Genomic DNA, 15,391 nt, shown 5'->3' on the forward strand with positions numbered 1-15,391 from the left:
CCAGTTTCCTCTGTCAGAATAATGTCATGAATCACAGGCTCTGCCACCCTCACCAGTTGTCGCCCAGGAGAACAGGGCCTCCCCACCTATCTACCTAGAGATGGTAGAATGGAAACCTATCCACCTAGGAAAAGGCAAGGCCCGTTGTAGCCCCTAGTTTGCCCTCCCTGGAGTCAGGCACTTGATCGAGTTTCTCCTTTAATCTTTAACACAAGAGATTCTCCTTTAATCTTTAACACAAGAGAAACCTCAGGGGAAAATAAATAGGACAAGCGTACTGCCCATAAAAGCAACTGGCACAGCTAGCAAGTTGGCATGACCTTTACCGGCTCTCTGCAGCTGAGAAATCGTGGCAATTATTCTTAGCATCAGATGCACATGCATTTTTTATGAGTTTCAAAATGTCCAGACAAGAGAAAGGAAGGGAGCAAGGTCAGGAGGAAACCCCTTTGACAAAGGTGGGGCCAGGAAGGGGACAGGTGGGAGTCATCTGCACATTCAGTCATTTCTCATTTTTGATTGAGAAAGGTGCTCTAGAGACCAGGGCTGAAATTTACACACACAGATACATACACATATTTTCTGCCTTCAAAAATTTTATACTCTCCTGTTAGAGGTAAGCCATATATGTAATCAATCGTTCCCACACCAAAATAAAATTCAGGGGAGATGATTTCCAAGGAAATGGCATTTGAGCTGAACCTTAAAATTAAAATTTGATACACATATATCAAACCACAGCAATTAGCATATCCACCACCTCATTCACAATTTTTTTGTGGTCTGAACATTCAAAATTCTCTCTTCTAGCTCTTTGAAAATATACAATGATTTTTGGTTAACCATATTTATCCTGCAATGCTATGGAACCCTAGGACTTATTCCTCCTAGCTAGTTGTAATTTTGTATCTGTCAACCAACTTCTTGCTACTCTCCCCTCTTCTTTACCCTTCTGGACCAGGAAATTTTTATCCATGGTTGCAGATAGGTAAGTTTCTCTTATTCACTGTACAAGCTTCCAAATACTTTCTTGATGTCAGAGTTTAGGCTTTTGGAACTCATAAATATGTACAATTATTATGTGTCAACTAAAAATACAAGGAAAATAAAAGAAAAGGAACATTTTTTTAAATTAAAATTTGAGCAAGACACTTAAAATTGCACATTCCCTATTCTCCTGACCCTGCCTTAGTTTTTCCCCATAGGAACTGTCACGTTCTAACATAGCATATAATGTACTTATTGTATTTACTGCCTATCTGCTTCACCCCTCTATAAATTCCAACCAAAGCTTCTCCCTCACTTTCTTTCCACTCCATCTTTCTTACTAGAGAAAGAGGCAAAGAAAGAAAATTTGCTAAGCTCTTACATTTACAGGGTACCTTTGACCTTTCAGAACAATGTCCCTTCCATTTTGCCCTCAGAAGAGCTTTGCAAAGAGTGGCTCTCCTCATTCTGCTGAAGCAGTAACAAAGACATGGGGTAGGAGGGAGGAAGGTTAGCCAAGGTCACTCACCTGACACCTGCCAACCTTACAGAGATGTCATTAGTCTCTCATCTGGCACATAGGAAGCACTCAAAATATATAAATTATTATTTCATTTTTCCCATGTCACATTTTTTTCAGAAAGAAGGTATTAAATTACCTTCTCAGTATTATCAGTTGACGCTGTAGTGAACATTGTTCTCACTCCTTTGCCTTCCCTGTTCCTTACAGTGTCAGAAAATAAAATCCCCCTTCACTTAGTGCCCTACCTTTGACAAAGACCCAGGAAGGTTTTCTTCCAACTACCATAGTGTGGCATAGACAGCTTCACTAATACAAGGCTCCATCCTATCCCTCGCTCTGAAACCATTTTAATAGCACGTATTCATTAACCACAACCTTGCTGCTGTTGCAAGTTAGAGAGCCTGAGTTTTAATACCCTGAAAACCCATTATTAGAGCAAGTCTCCTTCTGTGTATCATTACATAAAGCACATTCAGACAAAACGTAACATTTCCAAAAGATGAAAGGTGATTTTCTCAGAAAATTTAGGACATTTTTACTTATTATGACTTCTTATTACTGGTAATGATGACAATAATGGTATGTTAGCATGTCACACCGTTACACAGAAAATTAGCATAACGGTTAGGAATCTTTTTCAAGAACCCCTTTTATTTTCTTGTTTCTCTAAAATATAAGTCTAAATTTTCCACATAGGAGTGGCATGAGTAAACTAGCCAGCTTAACCAAGTCAGTGTGATCAGCACCCAGTTGCCAATTAGCACCATAATGTGGAGATCTATACATGCTTTAGGGAGGCGAGGAAAGCTCTGGGTGTTTAGAAAGCCCTCTGAGCAACGCTTTTTCAAGGAGCCTTGAGCTTGGTGTTGCTTTCCAGAGAAACAAGGAGGTTTTGATTAATTGTACATATCAATTTCGACTATCTAGGTTCAGGTAACAAAAACCAACCAGAGAGCCAGACGCAGTGGCTCACGCCTGTAATCCCAGCACTTTGGGAGACCAAGGAGGGAGGATTACCTGAGGTGAAAAGTTCAAGACCAGCCTGGCTAACGTAGCGAAACCCCGTTTCTACCAAAAATATAAAAATTATCCAGGCACCTGTAATCCCAGCTAATTGGGAGGCTAAGGCAGGAGAATCACTTAAGCCCCGGAGCAGGAGGCTACAGTGAGCCGAGATAGCACCATTGCACTCTAGTCTGAGCGACAGAGCAAGGCTCTGTTTCAAAAAAAACAAACAAAAAAACACACACACAAAAATCAAAGAAACAGAACAAGCCTGAGCAAAACAAAAGGAAATTTATTCTAAGGATATGCGTATCCAGAAACCAAACCACAATTACAGCTGGGCTGAAAATTTCCCACTGGAAATCCTGTGAGAATTCAGACAGTATTTTCTGTCCATCTATATGCAATTGCCTCATTCTCTCTCTTTCTTTCTTTCTCTCTCTCTCTCTCTCTCTCTCTCTCTCAACATTTAAGCCCACAGCTCCCAAGTTTAAATGTTTTTGGTTCAGTCACATACAGAACTCTTTACTCTCTCCATTCACTTCCAAATTCCTAGAAAATCACTCTAGTTGGCTTGATAAAGTTAAGTGAAATCTCTTTTTCAGTCTGCTTGTGACCATGGAGTCACTGTCACATATGACAAAATGGTTGTTGAGGATTTCATTACTGTAGACTAGGGAGGGCATGAACTTGCTACATTTGAGAGACAGCAAGAAGGCCAGTGTGGATAAAGCAGAGAGTGCTAGGGAAAGCTATCTCAAACTTGCCATATTCAAAGGAGAATTCATAATTTCACTTAAAAAAAAATAATCAGCCTGGACAACATAGCAAGACCCCTTCTCCACAAAAAAAATTTCAGAAATTAGCCTGGAACAGTGGTGCACACCTATAGTCCTAGCTACTCAGGAAGCTGAGGCAGAGGCTCTCTCAGGGCCAGAAGTTCAAGACNAAAAAAAAAAAAAAAAAAAAAAAAAAAAAAAAGAAAAGAAAAAAAGTCTTTTTTAAAAATTAGCCAGGCATGGTGGCAGGTGCCTATGGTCCCAGCAATTTGAAAGGCTGAGACGAGAGCATGGCTTGATCCCAGGAGTTTGAGTTTGAGCTATGATCATGCCACTGCACTCCAGCCCGGGTGACATGGCAAGACTCTACCTCTAATAACAACAACAACAAAATATTGTGCTCATTCAGATCAAAATTCTTGAAATCATCTTAGATTTACCTTTTTCCTCCTATAGCCCACATTCAACCTCCAGTTATCTATCACTACATAATAAATTATCTCAAATCTTAGTGGCTTAAAACTGCAATAATCATTTATTATCACTCATGGGTTCTCTGATCCAGGATTTCAGTTATGACATGTCAAGGCCTCAACTGGAATACCCAAGGACTGGGAGTTGAATTAACTGAAGGCTTATTTAATCACATGTCTAAAAGTTGGTGCTGGCTGTGCTGAGGGGCTAGCAGAGCTGTTGACCATAACACTCCACACATGGCCTCTTCATGTAGTCTGGGCTTCCTCACAAAATGGTGGCTGAGTTCTACAGGTAAACATGCCAAGTGAAAGTGAGAGCCAGGCAGAAGCCATATTGCCCCTCATGGCCCAGCCTCAGCAGTCACAGAGCATCACTTCTGCAACATTTTACTGGTTGAACTCATTATTAAGATTTGCTCAGTTTCAAGAGAAAGGATCAGAGACACCATCTCTTGATGGAGGCATGTATAATAAGATGTTGATCTTATTCCCAGAAGATAATATTGGATGGGATGTAATTTGGTATGAGTATCTTTAAAAAAGTAAGTCAGCTACACTACCCATCTGTAAATCCTTTTAAATCTACCTCCAAAAAGTATTGTAAACCTTACCTCCATCTTCACTGCTATTAGTCTAGACCAGGTGACTATCAATTTGCTTTAGACTACAGCAGTTACTTTCAAACTTATCTGTCTTTTTCACTTTTAAATTCCCTTCTGTCAATTTTTTAAATAAAGCCAAAATATTATTTCCCTGTGCTGCCAACTTCCTTACCTTTTGAATAAAATTTGAAGTCCATGAATTGGACTTCATGAATTGACTCATTGTTGGCTGCCTACAAGAAGAGTGAGCTCTGTTAAAGATTTCTCAATTCCTCCAAGCTACCACCAATATAATGACCTAATTTTTTTTGAACTTTTGTGATTCTGTAAGCTGATGCTGGGTGGCTTCTGTATTTTCCCTTATGAGGAAGTCCTAGACAAGAATTTGTTTCTATTTAGTAGCTCTCTACAAAAGCCTGCAAGGAGCAACCATACTCAAATATCTCAATATTTAGTCAAGATCCCTAACATCTCCATTTCTGGAGGCAGGTGATCTGAGTCTCAGATGACAACAGGTGGATGGTAGTCCACCAATTCCTCTGACAGCACATACCAAGAGACAGTTTGAGGATGGGGAAGTCCCCACTGTTCCCATCACTGTCTCAGATGACACTTTTTTTCTGAAAGTCTGATTTTGCACATTACTCCTGATACATCTGATTTTTATATTAGTCAAGATATTTGGATGCAAGTATCAGAAACCAACTCAAGTGAATGTAAGATATTTAAAAGGGACTTATTGTAAGAACTGGGAAGAACCTCACATAACCTACTGGCAAGAATGCAGTCAAGTCAAGAAAGCACTACTTATTTGTAAAGAGCTATCAGGAACTTAGGTAGTGTTCTTCGTCTCTCATTTCTGCTTCTCTCTGCACATTAGCTTCATATTTCTCTATGCCTGAAGTATTGATTCCTTTGCAACCCAGTCCGCATGACAGAATATGGCTAACCACAGTTCCCAATTGTATGTAGTACAATTCCAGCCCATTAGAGAGACCAGTCTTTCATAGTCCCAATTCCAAATTCCTGCAGAAGGGTCTCAAACTAGCCCACCTTGAGTCAGGTGGCCTCCCCGGTTTCAGTGAACTATGGCCTGGAAGATGGGACCACCTTGGTCATAAAGTTCCCATTTCTGTCCTTTGGCTATGATATATCCACTGCTGAAAGTAGAGGCATGCAAGAGATTTGTGGTGAGGATTAGCAGCCTCTTCAAAGATGTGTGATATAGCAAGGACCTGGACTCTTGCTGTATAATAGACATGATTGGGACTGATAGCCCACTTCTTCTAAAACTCTTCCTATGAGAAATATGTAAAGCACAGCAGACCTAAGCAGCCATGTTCATATCACATGACCCAGACCTTACTTGAATGTACAGTGGACAATCTACCTAATGGTATGGCTGGCCTGTTGACCCAAGTTTATTCTCTGGAGAAATTTAACCAAAAAAAGCAAGTACCATGGTCAGTTTGGTGGTGAGAGCTTGAACTGACTGCTTATGGATGTTTGTGGGCTGGTGGCCATGTTGAGACCTCATAGAAACAGATGAAGTTGGTTTAAAGAAGGACAGAAAGAATCAGGGTGAAGCAGAGATAAATCGGACCATGACACCCCTAGAGAGCTGAGAATGAAGCTTTGGTTCCCACTAACTCCTGGAGTCTAGTTCCCATGAGGCCTCACATCAGTTCAGCTTCTTTGTCCTTGAAATTGCCTACTTTAGCTTTATAAAAAAAAAAAAAAAAAAAAAAAAAAAACTCTCACTTTACTGAGCTAGCCTGAATAGATTTCTATTTGCCATAGCCAACAATCCCTGACTAAGAGAGCCTGAGAAGGTGTCAAATAAGGAGTGAAGCCTGAGGAGTGGGAGAAAGTCTCATCTGCCATTTAGCTGAAGTGCTCAGAAAAGCAACAGCTAATGCACCTCCCTGCTCACGTCTGCTTCTCCAGTTTTTAGAAAATGAAGTTCTCAGAGTCCTTTAAAAACCTTCCATCTATATATCGAGCCTCATTAGGAAAGGACCTGCTGGTGAGAGGCTGCTAGTCATTGAAACAGCAATACGTAGTTCTTTCTAGACAGGATGGGCTATCCTCACCTGGCTTACAGGTCATCAAACAGAACTTCTAAGCCTGATGCGTAGTATTAAGCAGAGAATACCCCAACTACTCCATAATCTTCCTTCCTTCCTCTCTTTCTTTCTGTCTTTTCCTTTCTTCCTTTTCTTCCTTCTTTCCTTCTTTTCTTTCTTCTTTTTTTTGACTCAGGCATTATTTTTATTACTAGAGGATAAAGGTTCAGCAATGAACAAAAGAGACACAGCTCTTGCCCTCATGATGTTTACAATCCTATTAGGGAAATAGACAATAATTGAATATTCATCACTCAAAAATGTAAAATTACATTTATATTAAGTGCTACAAAGGAGAGATATGTAAAGCTAGGAAAGAGAATAAGAGGTTCATAGACCTCATTAGGGAAGGCCTGGGAAGGCCTGGTTACCGAGAAAGTGAGCTGAGATCTGAATGTCAGTAGGAGTGACCCGGGTAAGAAAGTTTATAGAGGGTGCAGAGTGGCCTAAGCAGATCCTGGACAGGATGGAATTAGCCATACTCATGTATTTGAGCGACTGGAAAGAGCCTTTAAGCCAGAGAAGGGCTAAGGAGAGTATGGTAACAGGCAAGCCTAGCAGTTGGTTGGGCTGGATTACATAGAGCCTTACAGGTCAGGTTCAGGATTTTGGTCTTCAGTTTAAGACCAACTGAAACGATATGCTCCAAGGCATCAGGTTGACTCACAGGTTATTAAGGAAGATGCTTTATTACCTTTTTTTATTATACTTTAAGTTCTAGGTTACATGTGCAGAACCCTCAGTTGTTATATAGGTATACATGTGCCATGGTGGTTTGCTGCACCCATCAACCTGTCATCTACATTAGATATTTCTCCTAATGCTATCCCTCACCCAGGTCCCCACCCCGCTGCTATCCTTCCCCTAACCCCCATCCCCCAACAGGTTCCAGTGTGTGATGTTCCCCACCCTGTGTCCATGGGTTCTCATTGTTCAACTCCCACTAACGAGTGAAAACATGCGGTGTTTGGTTTTCTGTTCTTGTGTTAGTTTGCTGAGAATTATGGTTTCTAGCTTCATCCATGTCCCTGCAAAGGACATGAACTCATCCTTTTTTATGGCTGCATAGTAGTCCATGGTGCATACGTGCCACATTTTTATTATCCAGTCTATCATTAATGGGCATTTGGGTTGGTTCCAAGTCTTTGCTATTGTGAACAGTGCCACAATAAACATACCTGTGCATGTGTCTTTATAGTAGAATGATTTACAAACCTTTTGGTATATACCCAGTAATGGGATTGCTGGGTTAAATGATATGTCTGGTTCTAGATCCTTGAGGAATCATCACACTGTCTTCCACAATTGTTGAACTAATTTACACTCCTACCAACAGTGTAAAAGGGAAATCGCTTTATTGTGATATTTAAAAGTTCAAACTTTCCTGCTCGTCATCATCCACACCCTTTCCCTATTTCTCATGTGCTAATAGTTTATTAAACTATTCTGCAACTGAAATTGCAAAATGTAAAGTCTAACTCTAGCAAAGGGCTCTACTATCCAGGAAATGAGCCAAAAAATATCAAATGTATGGATAGATATACAAAGTGACAGAGAAAGATGGAGAGAGAGAGAGCATAGCTCAATACACACTAGAAGTCTCAGGGAAATTTGTCTCCAAAATATTTGTGAGATATTACAGTGTTGTTCCATTTGTTAAATAATGTGTTTAATATCATAAAGAAAATAGATGTTTAATCCATATGGCCATAAATAAAATACCTATATCTTTATGGACATACAAGACAAATTTTTTTCTTAGTATCGTAAGATCTCACTAACCAAGAAAACCAGTCTGAATTAGGGAAAAGATACAATTACAGAACTCCTATTTTATTACCTACGCATCAGCTTTTATTTGAACTACTCACAAAGTAGTTTTGAAGCTGCCTTCCCCACTGTTTTAATGAATTAAGGACTATCCCACACAAGGTAGCAGTAGATCACACTGTCTCATGGTTCTGTTTGTGTGTGTCAGTCTTCTTCCCTCTATGCAAGGCTTGGAGACAGGTTTGTGCTTTTTGTTTTGTTGAATTTCTGGGCTTCATAAATCTAGATGAAGCATCAAGGAATGCACAAAAGAAAGGCAACACTTGGCCATTTCACATGCCAAAATTATAACAAAGGCTAAAAAAAAGCCTGCTATAATGAAAAAAAGAATTTTCCATAACAAATCATACTCTTCACCCTGTGTCTGAGCTGATATTCTGTCACCTCCCAACATCCCTGGAAAGCAGGTGATGTTATTATACCTATTCCATGGGTAAGCAAACTCAGGCTCAGCATGATTATGCCACTTGTTCAATATCTCATACGAATAATGGAGGCAGGATTCAAATCCAGGTGTGTCTGACTCCCAGTTCATACTACTGAAAGAAGACCCAGGTTAAAGACATTATCTTGAATCTTTTGTGGAAAGCAGGGCCAGGACCAGGGTGAGGCAAGAGAAGCACAAAATTTAAGGAGATTCTCACTGTCAGCTACTAACCCTGCACTTGTATGACTCTGAGAGTGAGCACTTCCTTAAAATAAGTACTGAACCACATAATCTTAAGTGACCTGTATGGTTCATTTTCTGTATCAACTTGGCTGGGCTATGGTGCCCAGTTATTGAATCAAACACCAGCCTAAGTAGTGCTGTTAAGGTATTTTTTCTTTTTCTATGATTAACATTTAAATCAGTTGACTTTGAGTAAAGCAGAGTACCCTCTATAATATGGGTCCACCTCATCCCGTAAGTTGAAGAACTTAAAGGAAAAGACTAAGGTCTCCCAAAAAATAATGAATTCTTCTTTCACGTAACTTAAGACTGAGAACTACAACATCATCTTTTCCCTGAGTCTTCAGCCTGCCACTTGCTCAGCAAATTTCAGACGTGCTAGCCCCCACAATTACATGAGCCAAATTCTCTAAAATAATTCTAGATAGATAGGTAGACAAGTAGGTAGGTAGGCAAGAAGATATGTAGAAATATAAATGCTGTATGTAGATAAAAATATATTTTCTATTGTTTCTTTAGAAAACCTGGCTGATACAAGACCTTAAAATCACTATCATCTAAGTAATTAAAAGCAGATTTCTAACAGCTCCCCCTGATGAAAGAGCCCAGTGTGGTGGGAGGTTAACCTCACAATGGCTGAATGCAGCTCTAAAGACAAACTGCCAACATTCAATCCTAGCTCAGCTGCTGGCTATGTTACGTGACCTTGGGAAACTTTCTTTTTAAATTTTCCTATTGATACATAATAATTGTACATATTAATAGGGTACATGTGACATTTGGTATATGCCTTCAATGTGTAATGATCAAAGCATAATTACAATATTCATCACCTCAAACATTTGTCATTTCCTTGTATTGAGAATGTTTCAGATCTTCTCTTCTAGCTATTTTGAAATAGGATTAATAGGGTTAATTTTTGTTACCTATAGTCACCCTACTGTAAATGAAGGAAAGCCATCTCTCTTCTGTGCATTCAAACTTCTGCAATAATAGTTATAATGATGCAACGAAACAATGTTGGATTGAGAAACAGTAACAATTCCCATTCGTTTTCAACTCTCTCAGCTTCCTCACAGAACAAAAAAATCCATGGCACTGATGTTTATTGCTAAGCCAAAACACTTAATTTTATTAGTGGATAAGGCAGCCTACAGAAGACCCTGTGTCTCCAGGCCACTGGGCAAGAGTAGATTTCTCAAACTCTTAATTTCCTTTTATACACAAGGGAGGTTCAGTTCAAAGTTGCTTTCTATTCTTCCCCTCCTCTTTCTCCTCCTCCTCCTCCTTCTTCTCCTCCTCCTCCTCCTTCTTCTTATTCTTGTCTCTCTCTCTCTCTCTCTCTCTCTTTCTCTCTCTCTCTCTCTTTCTCTCTTGCTCTCTTACTCTCTCTCTCTGTCTCTGTCTCTCCGTCATCACTTTAAATACTACTTCCTGGCCTTTTCTCTCCTTATGACTTGCTTATATGACCCTCACACTCTATTATTACCAACAATTAATATTTATTGGCATACAATGATGATAGGTTGTATATAGAGTAGAGTAATTCCAGAGACTGCCTTCCTTCCATCAAATCCTAATTCTTCCTACATCAAATCTGCTCTTCTCATATGCTGAGTCATATTCTAGTGATATAGTGACGCTATTAATAATCTCTTACATTTATATAGCTCAGGAAATCAGAAAGCCAAGGTTAGAGAAGTCTGAAAGGTCATATAATCCGGAAACTGGGCTACTTTTTATGTATAAGTCCACTTTTGTCTGTGATAGAGATTGCAAACTTCTGGGCCACAAGAGAAATCCAGACATCAGATCAGGATTTTAAAACCCAAGTTTTAAAAATCAATAAACTTTCTATTGTTTTAATTCACTTTCAAATTTCTCTTGAAAAAAAAAATACAGATTTCTTGCAACACATGGCAACACTTGGTTAGAGCTGAGAGGTCATTTCATTGCTCCTATGGAGCCTGCGCTTCCCTATTGAATTACCCTTAGTCCATATCACTCGTCTGCTGGGCTCCTGATGTTTGAATCTTTCACAACAGTCCCCAAGAAACCATATATCTACCCTTGAGCACTCCCAGGGAAAGAGAACTCACCGTCTCCAAAGACAACCCATCCCCTCTTTGAACAGTTCCTTCCAGACCTCCTCCTTAAACTCTAAAACCCAAGGCATCCATCTCCTTAACACTAAACAAAGGAAGACATTTCCTCACTGAGTCTTCTCCAAAGTGAGCATCCACAGTGCCTCCTCTAATTTGGTTTCTGGTTCCTTCGCCACCTTGGTTTTCATTTTCTGGGCTTGCTTCAGTCTTTTTCTATTTTTTTAGAGGATAAAATCCATAAATAAAGGTTTTTTTTTCCTACTAGATTCAGCTCATCCCTCTATCTTCTAGAATTTTATCATATACTAATTAAAGAAGAGCTTACTAAGTGCCTACCAGGTGGCAGGCTCTGTGCCAGGCACCAGCATCACTTTGGCAAGCAGCACAAGCTAAGTGCCTGCCCTCCTGGAGCTCAGATCCCAGAGGGAGACATGTTGCCCAGCAATCTCCCAGAGAAATGGAAAGTTGCATTGTCATGTGTGCAAAATAAATTCAGGATGAATCCAAGATGTGAGACATAAAAAATGAAATTATAGCAAATCTGTTTTTTTAAAAAAAAAAGATAAATAAATTTTATTATCTTGGAGAAAAGGCCTTTCTAATATCAATAGAAACCCTACAAGCTATAAAAGAAAAAAAATGAATAAATCTACATCAAATTTTAACATTTTTGGAGGCTAAAAGTACCATAATTAAACTCAAAAGGCAAACTTGTAAACATATTTGCAATACGAATGACAGACAAAGGACTGATTTTTCTCATGTACTGTAGGGAGCCAGCCCCACACCCCACCCATGGGTACCCTGAGTTTGGTGGCAAAAAAGAAATGAGAAAAAGACAGATTAAGAGAGAGAGTGGGACCACGGGACCATTACTTTTTACTAGAGGCAGCGAAGGCCCCAAGCTTTGGTTTTTACAATATTTTAAGCACAATTACTATTTTTTATAGTGCAGGTGGCAGGGTAAATTGGTAAAGGAAGGCTGTGCGTTAAACATAAAATTACTAACAGTGGTAGTTTATGTAAGTTTTTTTACAAACTAAAAGCATATGCTTATTAATAAACAGTGCGGCTAGTAAAAGCAAGTTTTACAAAAACCCTACAAGTTTAGTTCCTTTGTAATGCTACATAAGGAGTTTTAAGCCCCTAAGCATGTTATGTGCTGTAACAAAGTTTAAGTTACTTTGCACCTAAACAAAAAGGCTTAAAAAAGTTTGGCGCCCCAAAGGCCCAACGCAGTTTGCCTCAGTTTACTGTTCCCAGTACTTGCAGCCATTTTATGGCTTCAAGTGTAAGCCCTTCCTCCACTGCCATTCCCCCCACCAACATACAAGTTACTCTTACAAATCAATCAACAAAGCACATAAGAAATTTACAAAAGAAATATAAATGATGCAAACAAATGAGGTGATTCTGAATCTCATTAATAATCAAAGAAATACAAATTAAAACAATGAGATACTTTCCAAGTAAATACTGGCCATGATATTTTAAAAAGCATGCTCCCCAGTGCTGTCAGGGTATAGGGGATCCAGCATTCTCATTGACTGCACATTGAAACAGCCCTTCTGGAGGGAATTCTGTGATTCCCTTATTTTAAATGTCGTGAATTTCATAAATACATAAAAATATTATCTGTGAATTATGAATAACACTTTAAAAATAAAATAAGTGTTCTGATTCTGCCATTTTATTTGTTCCTATTCTTTATCCTCTCATCCTACCCATCCCTGAGTCATATCATGGCTTCCGAACTAGCTCTCACCTGCATCTCCCTGGGTCCTCATACCAATCCTCTTGTCACACCAATCCTCTTGTAATACCAGTCACAAATTGAGTAGAATTATTTGGCTCCTGATGTTTGGCTTGTAGAATCACTACTCGATCTGTAATTTCTGGAACTCAGGACTGCTGTTCTCCTGGCCTGTGAGGATTTCCCCAGAGCCTATCAGAGCTCTTGGGAAATGCATCAATGGTCTGGTTAACTCAGTAGTCTCTATGTCAAAGTTCCTAATTAAGATGCAGTCTAAACTGTCCTGGAGTGTCCTTCTACCCCAATCCCTTTATCTACAGTATCATAACTGGAAAAGAAATGTGAGCACCCAGAGCAACGATAGAGACTGAGTAACTTCAGGACCAAGGCAGTCACTATTATGCCTGGGGTAATCCTGTGTGCAAGGTTAAAAAGTTAGGAGCTGAAAACTAAGACATAAATTCACTGGCTTTATCATCTAGAAATGTCTATTCTCAATAAGGACTGGCTGTGCACACATGGTTGTAATGAGCTAATACCCGCTAGACCTGTGTCCCCCCAACATTTTTAGCTCACAGTCATGCCACAGGTGCACTCCAATGTCTGTGCAGTCCCACAAGCTTTCAACAGAAGAGTTTCACTTTACGTTGTTTGTATTATGAAACAAGAGTCATGCCAAAGACAGTTTTTCAAACTGTCATTCACTCTTCTACAGATTTGGATTTGCCTTCCCTGAGGAAAATCCCGTTCCCTGGGTAAACTATGAAAGTAAATGATACAATAACACCTTCTCAAAAGCAACGTTAAGATACAGCTGCTACTTAACTGTGGTACCGGGACAGGGCACCTGGGGTCATTTAACTATCCCAGGCTTAATTTGCCCTACTGGTAAAAAGGAACAAACAATAGATGAGAAGGAAGAAGGGTGGGCCTGAAAATGAGTTTGAAAGCTCTTTTCTCTTAATCCTGAGACTTTTTATTTTACGGTATCTCCTCTCATTGTATTAAGGATCTCAGTAAAAGTTGAGTGCCTCTTTTCAACAAACAATGCTAGGTAAACTGGATATCCCTACGCAAAAGAATAAAGCTGGGTCCTTAACTTTCATGTAGTATACTCATACATAAATGAACTCAAAATGGATAAAATACGTAAACATAAAGGCTAAAATGGCAAAACTCTTAGGATAAAGCATAGAGGAAAAGCTTCATAACATTGAATATGGCAATGACTTTTTAGGTATGATATCAAAAGCACACCTTGTCCCACTAGAAGGACATCAGGGGCAAATACATGCATGGAGCTGTCATCTGCTATGGTGACAATGCCTTCTTCTGGAATACCTCCTGAAGGACCTGCATGGGGCCGTTTTAGAGTTAACTTGCTTTTTGTGATTAGAAGGAATACACTCTAAAATAACAACAAAATAGTATAGTAACTACATAAACAAGTAACATAGTCTTATTATCACTATCAAGTATTATATACTGAACATAATAGTATGTGCTATACTTTTATATGGCTGACAGTACAGTAGGTTTGTTTACACCAGCGTCACCACAAACATGTGAGTCATCTGTTGTCCTATAATGTTAGGATGCTTATGATGGCCTCAGGTGATGGAAATTTTCAGCTCCATTATAACCTCATCGAAACACCATTGAGATGTGATCCGTCATTGTTTGAAATATCCTTATGTGGCTCATGACTATATATAAAGAACTCATGCAACTCAACAATTAAAAAACAAACAACTCTATTTATTTTTATTTTTTGTAGAGGCAGGATCTCACCATGTTGCCCAGTGGTTGGGGAGGCCAAGGTAGGAGGATAGCTTGAGACCAGGGGTTCTCCCCAAACACTGGGATTATAGCAGTGAGCTGTCACACCTGGCCCAAACAACCCAATTTAAATACGAGTAAAGAACTTGAATAGATAGTTCTCCAAGAAGATATATAAATTGCAAATAAGACAATAAGAAGATGAAAAGATGTTCAACGTCACTAGTCATTAGGTAATGCAATTCAAAACCACAGTGAAATGCCACTTCATACCCATTAGAATAGCTATTACCAAAAAAAATGGAAAATAAGTGTTGAGCATGTGAAAATCTTAGAACCCTTATATATTGCCAGTAGGAATGTAAAATGGTGCAGCTGCTGTGAAAAACAGTAGGTGGTTCCTCAAAAAGTTAAGCAGAGATTTACCATATGAGCCAACAATTCCACTTTTAAGTAGTATGTACTATGCAAAAGAGTGGAAAACAGGGGCTTAGACAAATCTTTGTTCACCCACGTTTATAGCAACATTATTCACAATGGCCAAAAGGTAGAAACCACGCAAGTGTCCACAAAGAGATAAATGGATAAAATGTGGTATATCCATGCAATAGACTATTATTGATCTATAAAAAGCAATGGAGTTCCAATACATGCTATAAAATGCATGAATCTTGGGAACATTATGCTAAATGAAAGAAGCCTAGACACAGAAAGATAAATATTATATGATCCCACTTTTACAAAGTACTTAGAAGA

The sequence above is a fragment of the Cebus imitator genome, unplaced genomic scaffold (assembly GCF_001604975.1).
Source record: "Cebus imitator isolate Cc_AM_T3 unplaced genomic scaffold, Cebus_imitator-1.0 Scaffold253, whole genome shotgun sequence".
Classification (NCBI taxonomy): Eukaryota; Metazoa; Chordata; class Mammalia; order Primates; family Cebidae; genus Cebus; species Cebus imitator.